This window comes from Cyprinodon variegatus, unplaced genomic scaffold, assembly GCF_000732505.1.
Source record: "Cyprinodon variegatus isolate N-32 unplaced genomic scaffold, C_variegatus-1.0 Scaffold483, whole genome shotgun sequence".
In the NCBI taxonomy this organism is placed as follows: Eukaryota; Metazoa; Chordata; class Actinopteri; order Cyprinodontiformes; family Cyprinodontidae; genus Cyprinodon; species Cyprinodon variegatus.
The window spans coordinates 249,863-260,453 of record NW_015150936.1 but is presented as its reverse complement, the minus strand read 5'-3'; positions in this window follow the sequence as shown (position 1 = coordinate 260,453).

The following is a 10,591-nucleotide window of genomic DNA, read 5'->3' as shown; positions in this document are numbered from 1 at the left end:
TTATTCTGTATTTTTTACATTGCTGCATTAAAATCTCTAGTTCCAGTGCGGTGAAATAGGTCCTTCCTGTTGCCTTTTGTCATGGTGACTTGTCGAATTGTTGCTCCACTGATAATGGCTTTTTATACTTTTTGCGCAAGCGCTTAACTCTGAGTGGACATAGTTAAAATTGATTGAACTGATTGATAGCAGCCATTGTGAAACTGAACACTCAGAGTTCCCAACTTTTAACTAGATAAATCTAGAGTTGTGGATTTGAATCTGAATTTGTTAAACATGTTTGGTGAAATGGACTCCAGCTGTCTGATGGAGGTGGGGAAGAAGCTGTTTTCGGAATCTGCTGGACCTCCATTGGATGCTGCAAAGCCTCTTCCTAGAGGGCGGCAGGGAGAACAGTCCATGTTGGGGGGGTGTGGGGTCATTGATGATGTTACGTGCCCGGAACAGGCAGCTCTAGGATGAAATGTCTTTTATGGAGGAAAAAGGAGCCCAAAGATCTTCTCTGCTGTTATCACCACTCTTCTCACTTTCTTCCACTCTTCCACAGTGAGGAGATAAGACACATCGACACACTGCTTCCTTAGAAGGTTTTGAGGATGGGTGGGGGCAGGTGGGCTCTCCTCATCCTCGCAGGCAAAACATGCCTTTTTGTGCCTTTTTTGACCAGTGAGTTGGTGTTTCCAGTCCAGGTGAGATTGTCTGTGATGTGCACCCCGAGGAATTTGGTGCTGCTGACCACCTCTACAGCTGAGCCATTGATGAGCAGTAAAACGTGGTTAGGTTCTTCCTGAAGTTGGCGATGATCTCATTCGTCTTCTCTATGTTCAGGATCAGGCTGTTGTCTCTGCACCAGCTCACCAGCTGCTCCACCTCCTCTCTGTAGTCCTGGTTGTTGTCATCTCTGTTGAGGCCCAGCACCATAGTGTCTTCTACAAACTTCACAATGTGATTGGTGGCCCTGAGAGGAGCTTGTGCTTAGGGTGATGACATTAGAGGTGTTCTGTCCGGATTGACTGAGGTCTGTTTGTGAGAAAGTCCAGCAGCCAATTGCAGAGGGGTGTATTAAAGCCCAGCTGTTTCAGTTTTTCCCATCAGATGCTGTGGGATGGTGGTGTTGAAAGCTGAATTGAAGTCCAGGAACAGCATCCGCACGTGGGTGTACGTCCCCCCCAGGTGTGCAAGGATCAGGTTGTCATGAAGCGGGACAGATGGACCCAGTATTAAAGGTGAGACAGCCAGTAGCAAAGTTAGAAACATTTATTAAATAAAAACAAACAAAACTGACACTAAAGTGGAGCTGCTAGGACCTGCGGCTCGCGGATGCTGCAGGAGGGGGGCGGGGCGATCTCTGACACTCTGGTTTAACAGTTCAGTCCGTCTCCCTGGAAAGGGGTGCAATCCAGCTCCTGGACTGAAGGCTGATGCGGCGCGCGTCACCCAGAGTATCCCCGGTGCTGCAGCTCCGGAGAACTCACAGGAGGCTGATCCTGGTCAGAGATTCAGAACAGGAACAGACAGAACAGGCAGGATCCAGCCTACCAGGCATCCTAGGGCACCCAGGCAGGTTCAGAGTCCAAACAGACCCACAATTCAGAAGAAGATGTCTAAATGTCTGAAAGGTCGGACACAGGCGAGAGCGTAACGGGAGATGGAGACCAACAAGACCTCCCTCATCCTTGGCCCTATCTCAAAGAACTTTTCAAAATAGTCTAAAAATTGAGCTTTCAGTTCATATAGTGGCATCTAGCTGTTTTTTTTAAAGGTTATTTTATACTTTTATACTTTAAGTAGTTTTTGGAGCACATACTTTTTCTCTTTTACTTGAGTAAAGAGGTCAAGTTGATACTTCAACTTTTACCAGAGTGTTTTTAAACTGCAGTATCTATACTTCTACTTAAGTAACGTGTACTTTTGAAACCACTGCAGGCATGTGAGTAAAACTAGCAGTAGTTCTGCGGACAGGATGAATGAATGGTAGCCGGCACGCGTGGATGACGTCATACACACTCCCGTTTGTTTTAAAAAATATAAATATAAAAAACATAACAGCGGATGTCTGGGGGACATTGATTCGCCTACATGTAATAATACAATTAATAGATTAATCCCGCCTGTGTGTCTGGCTCTCGCCTTGCTCTTATTGAAAACCTCCCTGAGGTCATAGTACTCCTCAGGAACCTTACACAAATCGCGGTAATAGTCATCCTCAGCACTAGTGACCGGGGTTTCTGGCTTAGCAGAATGTCAACAGGATCCTCCACATTCTGCTAGTCAGTATGTGGATTGTGCTTCTTTAACCACAGGGACCTGAGGTGAATCTATGATTAGAAAATATATTAGTTCGACATGTTTTCCACCCAACACTAGTTAAACAGGTTCCATCATGAGGGAGGATCTGTTTGGTTGATGACCATCCAAGGCTAGATCCTTGTGGGAATCCAGTGAAGGCAGAAGCTTGACGCCCAATAGTCTAGTAAAACCTCTGTCAATCAACTCAGTATCTGCCCCAGAGTCTGCAAGGCTGACAGGCTATGACAACCTGAATGATTGGACAATGAGTGCCAGAATAATCTGGCACTGGTGACTGGAAAACAGGCAGCATAAATAGGAGCTGGAAACAGGTGGATCAGACAAGGGGTAATGAGCAACCAGGCAGAGTTAGACAGGTGAATGGTATGAGCAATCAAGCCGGCCACCAGCACCAAGATCATGACAGAGTGGGAGCTATAAAAATGGTTCTGTCATGATTTTATCTAAAGCTCTGACCCACATGCAGAAGACCAAACAGAGAGACCAGGGAAAAGTTTAACAGGTTTTACTGTAGGTTGAGAGGAGTCCAGTGCTGCTCTAAACACTGTTGAACCGGGACTGAAAAGTGAAGGGGAAGATTCTGTGGTTAGTTCAGACTCAGTGGGAAATTAGTGTCTTAAATTTGAAGAAGGGAATTAAGGCAACAGGACTCACATTTCCAGAAAAAGGTGTCCCTTGTTGAATCCAGTCGGTCTGGGTTGTTCCAGTGAATGACTTGCTCGGTGGAGGGCGGACAGGGTTTACCCAGGCTGCGGTTTTTCCTTGAGGAACAGAGGAGCTGACTGCCACTTAGTTTTCCTGCGGTACTTGAACGGTTTCTTGTGGAGATTAAACCCCTGCTCAGAGAGACGCCCAAACAATCCTTGGGGAAAAGTAGATCCAAACCACCAGTTTGAATCCTCAGCTCAGCTTGATGCTTAGAGAATCCTTCCAGGGGGGAGAAGGTCCAAAACATCCAGTTTGCAGGATGACTTCCCAAAACTGGCAAACACTCTGGCGTCGAGGTAGTGGCAGTCAGCAGCTTAAGAGTCCTCCGGTAATGAGGTAACCATCAGCAGGTGTGTGAGGAGGCCAACGAGAACCAGGCGCCGCCTGGTGGTGGAGGGAAGACAAACAAAAGCACAAACCACCCAAACTGGAATCCTAACAGGTTCAGCATAGTCTGACCACTACCAATGAATACAATAAATGGAAATGTATAATAGAGATTGTGAAGGTCAGACTTGGATTTTAATACTACAAATAATTCAAACAAAAGTAGTCTGTGCACCAAGACAGCAACAACAACAACAACAACAAAATTCATGAACATACAGTAATTTGGACAAAATATTAAAGAAAGGGAATAGGTAGATTTTTTTTCTTCAAAATAAAGCAGAGAAACAAGAATACAGAGAACACTTCTCAAAATACCAGAGCAACACAGTGTTCTTGCCTCCATGTCTCATCTGGTTTATGTACACAGATATGGTGGTTTTAGAGCAGCTGTAAGAAAAAAAAAGAAACTCCATAATTACAGTGGAAACCTTGAAAAGCAAAAGATATGCTGCAAACACTGAAGTAGACAGTAGTACACCCTTGATCTCCAGTTAACGCCCACTCAGCCTGGCAGTATTTGATATAAACATTCATTAGTGTGAGCTCCAGAGCTGTGTGTGTACACTATAGGTTAACTGAAGCGCCCTCACTATCCAGTGGATGTTTAGTTTAAGGCCATCTTACTCATTTTTAAAGGCAAAATCAAAAGCCAAGATGTTACCCTGAATTGAATTTAAACTCAATGTCATCTAAAGGGGCATCCCACAGTAGTATCACCATGGATTACCCAAACACAGAAGAATAAAATCCCTAGGTCAAGGATCAACGGCTCATTTACATCCCAAGAACACTCAAGAAAGCTTGTTTGAAGACTGTAATGTAGACATTCTGGAGAGGGGAGACGGGTGGTTTTAGACAACTGTAAAAACCTAAACATAATAAACAACACTAAACTGATTGGATGGCATCAGATCCTATCTTTCTTAGACCTACTCTGGCTCTGCTGTATTTGTGCTGCTGTATTTGTGTTTTTTTTTTTTTGGAGCATTTAACACCTTGGGAAACGTGACTAAAACTACTCACATGGCATTACTAATGACATGAGTGTCAAGTAGCAATGACCCAGTGTTTTCATTGACCCATTATTAACATTATTGGCCCATTTGTAGGAATTTTTCTGGCGATCCATAAATAGTTGTTGAAAATTGAGCTGTGTGTGGTCAGATTTTGTCCCACTCCAATAAAAGACATTTAAAAGATATTGTAAACCCAGTTTTCAACGTCTTTTTAACAATCTGAAAATTACAGCTTTTTGCTTTTCAACCAAAATGTAGACGTCATTTGGACATAAATCATGTTGTCTTTTTAATGTCTTTTTTTACCAATTTTTGCTCGGTGGGAACATATTCTCAAGTAAACAAAAAGAAATCTCAGTCTCCCTATGCATAAGCATTTAGTGTTATTATGCATTTGCAGATTTATAATCTGCACCAGCGTAGAATTTAATACATTAAACAATAAAATGGATGGTCAAGATTGTGTATATAGATAGTGTATATTTTTTGGGAATCCATATAAACATGGAATGTCCTCCCCAGGATATAATCTAAAATCAACTGAATGGTTAACTACCTTGTGTTTTTCGAGTTGTTTGAGGTAGTTTATGATTTTATTTTATTTTTGCAGGCTTGTTTGCTGGATCTGTTTTCAATGAATGTGGGTGTCACTCAGTAGACTGAGAATTTTGTCCTGGTAGTCCAAAATGTTGAGTACCAGGGTGCTTTGGTTCAGGCTAAGGGAAGTTATGACTTTCCTTTCCTGTAAGGAAAAGTGGTGTGAGATTGGAAGGAGGTGGTTCGGCGCTGGACAGGTTAGCTGTTACTTTCATTCTGAGCTGCTCTGCCTCTGTTTCAGCCAGCTTGATGGCAGATTCAGTGGCAGTGATCAGCTTTACAATGGGTATTTCTTGTGGAGAAGTTGCAAAATTAAAGCCTTTACTCAGAACATCCATCTCTGGTTTGTCAGCGGTCTGCTAGACAACTTTTTAATACACTTGCCCTGGACACTGATGTTGGTGGCTTCCTCCTGTGGTATGTTGTCTTGTCTGTTATCTTGTTTAAATGCTGCTTTCTGTTTATTGAATTTAGCTTTTTGTCTTTCGTTTTCTGGTGCTGTGAAAGCTGGACCTTATCAACAAACATGACAACTTCTTCAAACAAAGTTTCAGGGAGAAGTTTGGACAGCTTCTGCCTTGCCGGATCAATATGTGAGAGTTTCAATTGTGAAGTGAGTCTGTCTTATCTATTCTCAAGCTGTTGGGAAAAAGTTTTTTGCTGTCTACATCTTAAATTGAAATGAAGACTTGTCTTCGTTTAAATTTAGCATATTGCCCTCCATTTTCGGAAAGACTCCCTCAGAATAATGCGTCAGTATGAGAATTTGCTTAGGAAACTTTCAGATTATAAGAACCAACTTCATTTAAATTTAAGATGTTTGATATTTTACGATATTCATGTGTAAAACAAAGGTAAGTATAAGCGAGGTTCTGCTGATCTATATGCTTACTTTATTTAAACAGCTAAAAACAACTATAATGTCTGCAGCAAAATCTTTAGATCTAAATATCAAATTATTTTCTCCACAAGGTGTCTAATCAGTGTAATTTAGTTATTTAAGCATCTGGGAAAGAAAGAAAAATGTTAAATACATTAAATCCAGTAGACAGCAGCCTAAGCTAGCTCTCCCAACTTGTTTTGAAACTCACCATATAGGAAATGTACACAGCTCAGACAGCTACTTGCAGTCAGTCCTTCTGATCCCTGACAGCCATGTCTGACAAATGTTCATTCTCTCTTGGAAAGCGGTAAAAAACATATATATATATATATATCAGTCAGGTTATTTATTGTGACACCCGATGGTAGAGCATACGGGCGGCATCTTTTATGCGCAGGGGACCACAGCTCACACTCAATATGGCCCCGGCTACATTCAAATGTCTGTAATCTCCGCTCCAAAGTATCAATATGTTTTTTGAAGAGAATTCTGCAATTTACTAATGTCCTAGAGTTAGGATCTGAACAAAGGAAAACTTTAACAGAAGCTAGTTCATTATGTGATAATGGACATAGATGGAAACACTGAATGTTCCAGAACATTTGGTATTGAATTGGTTTGTGTTGTTCAGCCATCAGCCAATTCAAACTCAGGAGAGGGTAATGATGCTGATGAATATGGAGGAATCATTCTTTATAGTTCAGAACCATCCAGAGCGGACCTCTAGCCTACAGAGGCAGACTATGAGCCGGAGAGTTACAGTTAATATGACTACAGCAGCCCAGGTAGAAAACACACAATAGGGAAACAAGGCTTGCTACATCTCTGGTACAGATAGTATAACCAGGTTTCAATAATAATAATTGAACTTTATTGATCACACTTTGGAGAAATTCACCTCTGCATTTAAACCGTCCTCTTGGGGAGCAGTGGGTTGCCATTGTGTGGTTCCCAGGATGCAGTGTTGGGTTAAGGGTTTTGCTCAGGGACCTAGAGTGGAGGCTGTGTGGATCGAACCAGGTACTTGCAACCTTCTCAGAGCACAAGTGCACTTCTCTAACCACTAGGCTAACACTCCTCCTAGTTTAGTTTAGATTAACATATAATAGTATTTACTATTTGTACTTAATTTGAATTGACATGATTTTTAAACATGACTGTAGGCAGCAGCTCACGGAAGTTTTAAAAAACAAAAAGAAACAACTGACCTTGGCTGACCTGCTTCACCCTCTCTGAATGGAGCTCAGGATCCTAAAGACACTTAAAATAAGCCAGTAGAAATCCTTATGGGGGTGGAAAGAAAAATCTGTGATATAAAGTGAAAGGCATCGCTGTTTCCATTAAAACTTCAGCTGCTATAAAAAACCCCCTGTTTGAACTCATTCTATTTCTACTGTATACTTCGCCCCTACTTTCTCTTTCATTCACTAAGCCATGCAAGTGTTCTCTGAATGGCAGCATGTTTTGAAAAGCACCCTTCAAATTATTACATGATCATCGGTAATAACTTTTTGGTCTACAAAATATACAAAAGAATTTCAATATTGTGTCATAAACACTATAAGATTCAATAATGTTACCCCAAAACACTGAAGAAGCGGGAGATGTCCATAGAAAACCCACATGCAATGAAGATTACAGAGGCTCTTACTCAACACATTGCCTTGGATGATCAGCCATTACCCATTGTTGATAATATTGGATTCCGTCGTCTTCTCAGAGTCCTGGAGCAGAGGTATGAAATTCCTAGTCATGAATACATCACTGACAAGGGGTTACAGAAACTATATGTAATGATTTTATAAAGAGCTCGGTCCCACATCCATATAAACCAGTCCAAAGAGACAAGGGAAAAAGTTTAACAGGTTTATTGAGAAGTTTGGTGGAGATTCCAGTGTTGCTCTGAACACTGCTCAACCGGAACTGAAAGGTGAGGGGAAGACACTCCGGTTAGTTCAGGTTCAGTGGGAGAATAGATTCTTGAACTTGAAGAGGAGAAAAGGTTGACAGACTCAACTTTCCAGAGAATTGGTTGACTCTTAGACTCCAGTAGGTGAGGAATGTGTTCCGGTGTTTGTCTCATACGGTTGAGGGCGGACAGGGTTACCCAGAATGCGGTTGCTTGTAGATGAACGGAGAAAGACTGACTACTACTCAGATTTCCTGCGGTACTTGAACGGACTGTTGTGCAGATGAATCCCTTGCTCAGTGTGAAGCTCAAACGTTTCCTCGGGGAAAAGTGGATCCAAACCTCCAGTTTGTTTCCTCAGCTCAGTTGATCCTTCCAGGGAGAGAAGGTCCGAAAAATACAGTTTGCAGGATGACTTCCTGCCGAGAGGCAAAGACAAAAAGCAATATTAAGACTCAGGTTGAAAAAAACTCAGTTTGACTCAGCAAAACTCAGCTTGGCTAGAGTTCCCAAAACTGGCAAACACTCTGGCGTCGAGGTAGTGGCAGTCAGCAGCTTAAGAACACTACGTTAACAAGGTAACCCCTTGCAGTTGTGTGAAGAGGAGAATCAGAACCAGGCGCCGCCTGGTGGAGGAAGGAAGACAAACACACAGACCACACAGACTGGAGTCCTAACACTATGCAACTTTGGGAAGAGACACATTCATAGATTTTTGCAAGATATTTCAGCGATAAACTTAACCACTGATATCTGGACAAGCAACGCTAGCCTGGTGTCACTCTTTAGCCTATTTGCACAATGGACTGACAAAGATTTCCCCCTGCAGAGGGCTGTTTTGCATGCAAAACTGTTTTGGGGATCAAACACAAGCCAAGCCTTCATGGATGTGTTTGATGAGATGCTCCAGAAGTGAGGGGTTCCAAAATCTTTTATTCATGTAGTGATACATGAATTCCGTGTTTTGTACACACACTCCAGCTGATGGTTAACAAGGGGCTCATGGTACAGAGAATTTGAAACTGATGCTGTCGCTTTTGATCAGAGAGTCGTAAGGCATTGTAAAAACTCCACATTAGACCAGTTCCAGCTGGAAGAAACTCAGCTGTGACTCAACCAACCAAAACGATTGCAACAGGATGTACAGACCTGCTGGAACAGCACATTTTACATGTAACAGTCTCACACTGAGCAGAGGCAGGCCCTTGGAATATATGGATCAGAACACGAGCTTCCAGAGACTCTTGCCGCTCACCAGTCAGCACTTTTTTTGCTGTTTTGGCTGCATTTGAAGAGCTAACAAAAAAGGCAAGCTGCTCTGATGCATTGGCATCAGATGTTATCCCTGCTATGACCATGCTTCTGAGACTCCTTAACAGAGAAACTGAAGATCTGGGTATCAAAACAATGAAGTTGACCTTAGCTGCATCTGTAAAGAGGCGCTTCACTGATGTGGGAAAGATCCCCCTCTACTGCATTGCAACAGTACTGGATCAAAGGTAAAAGTTTGCCCATTTTTTTATATGATCAAAACAGAACCAATTAAGCTAAAACCTTAAAAAAATAGTTAAACATTTTATTTAGAATAATGCAATTACACTTATTGCATTTAACATAATAAGCTTAACTTAAATGACTTGATGAGATGTTGTACTAATTTTGACCTAAATTTCCAAGTCTAGCTAATTTGTAAACAGTAAATTTATTGTGTTTTTCTGTTTTAGCTACAAAGATTATTTTTTCTCAGACTTCAACATTGCCATGAAGGCCTCAGAAATGCTAAAGGTGGAGCTGCAGTGTATGGATACAGGAAAGCAAAAGGAGAATCTGGAAGAGCCCCCTGCCAGAAAGCTTTGTATGGCTCAAGTTAGCAGCAGTCTGGACAGAGTGTTTGAAGAGATAGTAGAGGAACAAAAGTCCTCTTCACAAAGCCATGCCCCAATGGGTGCTGCCATTCAGTTAGAGACCTACCTTAGGGAGATTACAATTGCTTGAGAAGAAAACTCCCTGCAGTTCTGGGGTGTTGATAAAATGCGGTTTCCCGCTTTGGCTAAATTATCTGAGAGGTATTTCTCAGCTCCACATACCAGTATGGAAAGTGAGAGACTTTTTCACTCAGTTTCACACATCATACTGTAAATGAGAACAGGAACAGATTACAGTAAGTGCAGGTGATGCAGAGATTTAGCTTTTTATCAAGGAAAACTTCCCCTCGCTTTCTTAAAATAGATTAGACCTAAAAGAGAGGCTTTACAAGAAGAATATTGTAATATATCAGTTGCTGATTAAAAGTTCAATGCTTTTATAGTTATATTTGTCATGATTTTTCAAAAGATCTGACCCACATGCAGAAGACCAAACAGAGAGACCAGGGAAAAGTTTAACAGGTTTTATTCAGAGTAGGTGGAGAGGAGTCCAGTGCTGCTCTGAACACTGTCGAACCGGGAGTTTCCAGAAAAAGGTGTCTGTTGTTGAATCCGGTCAGTGTGGGTTGTTCCAGTGAATGACTTGCTCGTTGGAGGGCAGACAGGGTTTACCCAAATTGTGGTTCTTCCTTGAGGAACGGAGGAGCTGACTGCCACTTAGTTTTCCGGCGGTACTTGAACTGTTTCTTGTGGAGATAAATCCCCTGCTCAGAGAGACACCCAAACAATCCTTGGGGGAAAAGTAGATTCAAACCACAAGCTTGAATCATCCACTCAGTTTGATGCTCAGAGAATCCTTCCAGGGGGGAGAAGGTCCAAAACATCCAGTTTGCAGGATGACTTCCTGCCGAGA